Consider the following 7759-nt stretch of genomic DNA (forward strand, 5'->3'; position numbering starts at 1 on the left):
AAAAACTTCTCGATGAAATTATCATTTTTATTTATTCGGATTTGCGTTATCTTAGGTACTTCAGAATAATGTGTCTTACTGGATGTCGCGTTTCTCAAAGTAAAGCTAGTGAACCATATTTCTTATCATTTCTCCAGTTAGACTCTTAACAGTTTAAAACAAACTGCCAAAAAATACCGGGTGTCCCACATTTTATGTGACAGGCAATATCTGGTTTGTTGAAGGAGATACACAAAAATGTTTCATACAAAAGTTTTAGGAGTTCATGAGAGCTATATTTTGATATAATTTTTAAATATATAGGGTGTTTGGTGTAGGTGCTACAGACCAAAATTCCATTTTTTAAAATAGAACGCCCTGTATATCATTACATATTCCGATGCTACGTTAAATTCTGATATCATTTCATGTTTGGTTTTTGAAATTCGGTTACGGCGTTGTTGAGTTATTGCACTTTTCCTTAAATATAAAGTTTCAAAAAAATTTATTTACTCGTACACGAATCCAGTCTATATCTTTTATTAAATTGAACTAGACTACTACTGAATACAAACCATTATTCTCACCTCTACGATACGATATCGATATCAGTTGAATATAATATTGAAATTCTTGAGAATGTGACTAACTTGAGGGTGAATCGCTTTATATTGCACAATTTCGTCAAGTAGCTTATGCTTGTTGATGCCATAGTAACAAATGTTGTTGAATTGTATCTACTTGTCAGTTCGATTCAGTGATTCTTTGCAAAACAGTAACTGTGTTCTTTGTGCGAAAACTCCAGTATGCCTTTCGCGTTTAGTCCAAGTGATTGCATTGATATGTTATTAATTTTTGGGGAATGTCAGAAAAACTGCCGTCAAGCACAACGTCTATACCAAGAACGTTTTCCAGACAGACCCATTCCGTCACGAATGACTTTTTCGAGAGTTGTAGAAAAATTGCGAACTGGGTCATTTCCTTCTACTATAAAGCATCGTCATCATACGAGATCTGTTAGAACTAAAGATTTAGAGATCAATGTGTTGGCTTATATTATTATTCATCCACATGTTTCTATCCGTACTCTTGCAGAAGAAGTTGTTGTGAGTAAATCTAATGTACAGAGAATTCTGAAAGAAAATAAATACCACCCATTCAAAATTCAGTTGGTACAAGGTTTGAAACCCACGGACTTTGAACGACGACTTGAATTCATTGCTTGTATTCAGGTAATATTACATGAAAGTCCTAACATATTCAGCGATGAATCGCGATTCCACAATAATGGAGTTGTGAATCGACACAACAGTCACTATTGGTCTCAAGAAAATCCCCACTGGGTCCGCGAAAGTAATTTTCAAACTACTTGGGGTATTAATGTATGGTGTGGATTGTTCAATGGCCGCATCATAGGACCTTACTTTTTCAATGAAAATCTCAATGAATTGCGATATTTAAATTTTCTAGAAAATGATTTGATCCAGTTGATGGAAGATATTCCCATAACAGAACGACAAGGAATTTGGTGGCAACAAGATGGTGCTCCTCCTCACAATTCACAGGTTGTTACTGAATATCTGGATAGAACGTACCCAAATAGATGGATTGGTAATAAGGGTCCAATTCGGTGGCCGGCTCATTCCCCAGATTTATCACCGCTTGATTTTTTCCTATGGGGTTATTTAAAAGATATTGTTTTCACTACTTCCCCTTTGAATGTGGATGATCTGAAAATGAAAATTCGACTAGCGTGCAGTGATATTACGCCTGATATTATAAGAGCGACTTGTACGAGAGAAGTGATTCGACGTTTCGAAGCCTGTATAATATTTAATGGGTATCACTTTGAACAATTTTTATGACTTATTTCTAGGTACCTACCATTCTTATGAAATGATTAATCAAGTTATATTATTTACATTGTTATTAATTAAAGATTTGTTTTCGAATACACCTCTTTCAATTTCGCAATTTTTTCATATTCAAAATGATTCCTGACTGAATTCCACAACTCAAAATTGAAACCATAACTTCGAACACCCAAAATTTTGACTAATTTTCATGTGATCTGATGCAGAGAGAATAATTGTATGAGATATTTTTAAAAATAATAGTCGTTCTCAAGATTTTACATTTTAAGCAATCATTCAACAACGCCGTAACCGAATTTCAAAAACCAAACATGAAATGATATCAGAATTTAACGTAGCATCTGAATATGTAATGATATACAGGACGTTCTATTTTAAAAAATGGAATTTCGGTCTGTAGCACCTACACCAAACACCCTGTATATATCAAAATATAGCTCTCATGAACTCCTAAAACTTTTGTATGAAACATTTTTGTGTATCTCCTTCAACAAACCAGATATTGCCTGTCACATAAAATGTGGGACACCCGGTATATGTTGTTAATTATATCGTCTATCTGGATCTGGTGGCCACTTCTTGAGTGGACTTATTTTTATTATTGCACTGGTCACGCTCTCTCCTCGAAGCCCCGATACATTCGGGAGATCGCGTTAGCATTATAAACCATTGACCACTTCCCACGCCATGGGGTAAGTGATCATTGGGTCCGATAATCATCTGCCATGAGCAAGCGCAGTGAGCCAAGAATGACAGTGTTTTATTTTTGTCCGGCTAAGAATTCTTAGCCGTAGAGTATAGAGGACATCATTTATTTTTTTTCATCACTACCCCTAAGAAGATAATTGGGGAGATTAAAAATAGTAGGTAACCCATCCAATAATCACATCAATCATCTTACTAATATTTATAACTCTATATTTCTTGAGCCTTTTACAAATAATGAGCTGTTATATCTGCTAACGAATAAACTTAAGAATAAAAGTTTTTCTGGACCCGATGAAATTCCAATGTTCTTGATCAGAAAAAGTTTGCAATACATTATTTATCCTTTGACTTACTAAATCTATCATTTAGTACAGGAGTGTTTCCCGAAAAATTGAAGATCGGAAAATGTGTACCTACCTGTCCACAAAAAATCGGATCCATATCTTTTATAGAACTATAGGCTCATCACTGTTCCATCTAGTTTCTCAAAAATATTTGAATATGCATATCTACATCGTTTACTACATTTCATTGAGAAGCATAACATTATCTCCCCGATTCAACATGGTTTTCGATCCAATATGTCCACTATTACTGCTGTGACAGCTTTTTACTCAAAAATCTTGAAGTACATCAAGGCTGGTGAATGCCCTGCTGGAATATTTTATGATCTCAGTAGAGCATTCGACTGCGTCGACCATACGATATTATTAAATAAATTATATTCATATGGAATAAGAGGAAATGTCCTTGACTGGATAGAGTCTTTCACCAGAAACGAGTCAATTTGTGTCGATGAATCATAGATCTGAAAATAGTCATTATAAATGTATTTCAAATACACAAGTTTTGACCATTGGAGTACCTCAAGGATCAGTGTTGGGACCGCTATTATTTATATTATATTGTAATGATGTTGGGACCGCGGTTGCTGAGAATACGTGCGTTATGTATGCAAATGACACATCACTTCTAATTTCAGACAAAGACGACACAATTTTGAAAGAAAATTGTAACACGGGGTCAAATCATTTGGTTTCATGGTGTGCCGCCTACTCACTTCATTTCAATTTTCGAAAAACTTTATTAGTACGGTTTCATCACAGGCAAAAAATCTGTTTAAATCTAGAAATTAAAATTAATGATGAATGTAAATTTTTGGGACTCATGCTAGATAATTGTCTGAACTGGAAGAGTCATTGTAATAAACTTATATCGAAATTAGGTTCTGTTTCGTATCTGATACGAAATCTTAAGCCAATATTAACCACTGAACAGTTAGTAAATTATTTTTATGAACATATAGAATCTAGAATCAGATATGGCGTTTGTCTTTGGGGAAGCTCTTCATTGGCTCCAATGGTTATTTATGTATCAAGGGAATTAGGAGGGCCTTAATTACCGATGGCAAAGTTTGCGTCCCGAGGGCCTCTGGCCCGAGGGACAGCAATTGCCTAAGGTTATTAAGGCTCATTAATTCCCGTGGTACATAGATAATTTTATTTCTGACCGATTTCAATAAAATTTTGTTCATTTTTGAAACAGAAAAATGTACCAATTCATTACCTTCCCGGTATATTTGAATCAGGTACCGTTGATTATAGTAGAGTTTTCTTGTTGCTAGGTTGTTGCTATGTTACTTGTTTATAAACAGAACTTTGTTATCAAGCTGTGTTTGTGGTGAAAACGTGTTTTCTACCCCAAATATAATGGAGGATGTTTTGAAAAAAGCTGAACAAGCAAGAGAATCATTAATTCCATCGAAAAGTGAAGCCGTATACCAAAAAGAATACAAGATATATCTGGACTGGCTGACACGGAAAAATGTTATGTCAAAAGATGTCACTGAAACTGTATTTCTGGCATATGAATGAATAAAATATGGTTCATTTTTCATTTCTATTTATTTTTACTTGTGAAAGGTAGAGGGAATTATAAAATCTATAATGTCCCAAGGGAGTTATGACCCTCTTTATTGATAGCGTAACTATGACGATATAAGCTTATAATATCCCGGTCAGAAATAAATGTATTTATTGCCCAAGAAAAATTATACGGATTTTAGCAGGCGTTAATCAGAGAACCTCCTACTGAGATATATAGAAACATTTGTAAATTCCAACTTTCCCGGATATTTTCATTTTTGAAATGTGTGTATTCATGCACACTAATAGGTCGAAATATGATCGCATTTCATCTTACCATTATGTAAATACAAGAAAGTGCAATGATTTTTACATAAATCCCGTCAAATATAATATAACCGCTAACTCACCTTCTTATTTGCGGCTAAAACTTTATAACAAACTGCCCGACTCATTGAAAACTACCGATAGAATTCAGGTTTTCAAAACCATCCTCAAAAGGTTTTTATTAGAACATAATTTTTATACCATAGATGAATTTCTCAATTTTCCGTAATTTTATTTATGTATCACATTAATTTAATGAAGCTGGAGTTGAATGAAGTTGATATGTTTTGTATGCATATGACAATCTTTTAAGTATGTTTGGTTTAATTTTACTCTAAATATTATTTTATGTATATGCTAAATATGCTATTTGACCTATCTTATAACTTTGTAAGTTCTACTGGATGAATAAAGTAATTTGACCACCAAGGACCGCAATAATCAAAACAACCATCTGGATAGTCTGTGAAGTTCGAAGAAAAAATATCGATATTTCATCGGTGAACGAGATTCGTTTCGCCAGGAGATGAAAACTCCAAGACAAATATCGTCTTGCTCCGAAGGTCGAGATGAATTACATCAGGCTTATTAGCTTGCATGAATATTGGTGGGGAATGAATAGTTACAATGAATTCGGCTCGTCTCATTCCCCATGAACGGGGCAACACCGGTGTATGGGCGCGTTACGTCGATGGATATAAGCTAAGACCGCATATGCTGAACATGCTTTAATCAGGATGCTGGTGAATGATCCATGGTTCGTGAGGAATGAAGCCATCCGCAGAGATTTGAAGCTGTTAACTATACGGCAGTCCATTCAGTCGAAGAATCAGAGAGTTTTCGAGTCAGCGGAAACTCATGATAACCCATTAGTCAAGGAAGCTCTAGATTACACTATAGACGACCCCACTCGATTCAGAAGGCCCCGTCGCTCGGTTGAGCGAAGGCCCCATGACGTCTGTCAAAATGAACAGTTTGTTCATCAAATACCCCAGTCAGGAAGGGGTACACAAGGCCAGAGCGGCATAGATGTCATTGACCTTTATGTCGCCACCAAAACACACTACGTCATGAATCACTCGTCCTCCTGACGAAAGACAGTTGAAAGGGTAAGGGATAAGTTTCCAACCTGATTAAAATGAAGATGCTATCGTGGCTGAACATGCTGACAGTAATTGCACTAGGGTCTCAGTCGCCTCGCGGCCAGGAACTTTTATACCCATCACGCGACTGCGATAGATATTTTAGACACATCCTTACAGGTCACAGGCCATGATGAATTCCTCAGTTTTCGACTTCAGCACACTCGATCTGAGGAAAGCGAAGGTCAGCTGCTATGATAAGTCGAGGTCTTCAATGTTGTAGAAGAAGACCCCATGCCTTGGCTTATCCTTGTGTTGCCACAGAAATAAAGTGATCTGTGCGGGTTCCAACATTTTTTCTGATGTGAGCTGCATACAATGTTTCAAGATCAAGAGGGTCGGTTTTTCAGTAAAGGCCATGCGTTTAGCACAGCGCCGAATACGTCTCAGTCGATTCTGATCTCGTATAAAACTAGGCAACAAATTGGACCTGCACACTCTAGACGAGGCGAACGTAGGTTTTGTAGAATTTTATCGATGTCCTGAAAGATACTCGTGGTAATGTCTCGCGGATAAGATACACCAAAGTGTTGGCACTTTTGTATGCTGACAAAATATGACCGGACCAGGTTAGATCTGAAGTGGTGGTCACATCCAGGTCTACGTAGGAGATAACTGTTTGGAGACGACTGCTTTGTAGTATGTGAGGAAGACAGGGATGGTTTTTCCCGATGTGCAAGACGACGCATTCACCAATATTTCGGAGATATGAGGAATTGGCCGATTCTTGATGAAAATCCATAACTAACGTATTCAAAAAACACTTCATTGTGAGAATTCCACTAAACAGTTTCAAAAAATCGCAACAGGTGTTTCGCCATACAATGGCTTCTTCGGGCGTGTCTTCACTCAGTTAAGACAGTATTTTCATTATATTCTTAGGTGGACAAGTAATTTTAAACTTCTTGTTGGATAATTCTTACACTCAACATTGAAAAAAATGGTTGGGTGAAACAACTCGGTTTGTTACCTCAGTTTGTTTTTCGTCAATAGAATCAACTAATAAGGTTATTAGCCTGGTATCGTCTATGTAAATAACTTAACGAGCCACCTAAGGAGCATTATTGCTATTGGCAGTCCCATTAGTTAACATAATCAGATAAATTCACTTGAGAAAAATATTCAGTCAAAGGTGTGTTTTGAAAGAGGACCCCAGAGTCGCTTATTGATGCAAACTCGGGAAATGACCAAACTAGAAGTCAGAGCTCAACAAATTTTAGATTCCTTGATGTTACCAGGTAATAAATTCGAAACGTATCTTTCGTTGAAAGATATAAATTTCACTTCGCCTCAAAGTACCAGGTTGTTTCAAAAGTTTTCTCCGTTTTTCTGGGTCTACTTCAAACTGTAATATCGCAGTACTCACTCAATCAATTTAATCGAAAAAGTGCCGTTAGTGTTGTCTTTTTTTTAACGTAACACAAGTCGATTAATTCAGTCAGAATTTGAATTGTGTGCTCGGAATCCGATGAAGTCGACGAATGCCGTTTTTGCCTAGTCCTGATTGGCAAAGGTTCCACCGTTGAGACAGTTAACGTAGTGTTTGAAAAGAGTAGTCGGTTGGCCAAAGATCTGGGGAGTATGATGGGTGAGACAAAACTTCGTCGCTCAATTCGTTTAATTTTCGGACGGTAATTTTTGAATCGCGCGGACGAGCGTTGTTGTGGAGCAGGTTCAGACCTGTTCTGTTGATCAGTGCCGGTATTTCACGAAACTTAATGTGACAACCAGATAAACTGTTCACTGAAGGCGGCTCTTAATTGTGTCATTGTTTCGCGTGCCGTGTGGCATGTGGCACTGTATTGTTGAAACCACATGTCAGGCATGTTCAAATCTGCCATTTTGGCAACAAAAACTCGTCAAT

This window comes from Leptinotarsa decemlineata, unplaced genomic scaffold (assembly GCF_025532065.1).
Source record: "Leptinotarsa decemlineata unplaced genomic scaffold, Ldec_3_MD MMD2_tig00000576_RagTag_RagTag, whole genome shotgun sequence".
NCBI lineage: Eukaryota > Metazoa > Arthropoda > Insecta > Coleoptera > Chrysomelidae > Leptinotarsa > Leptinotarsa decemlineata.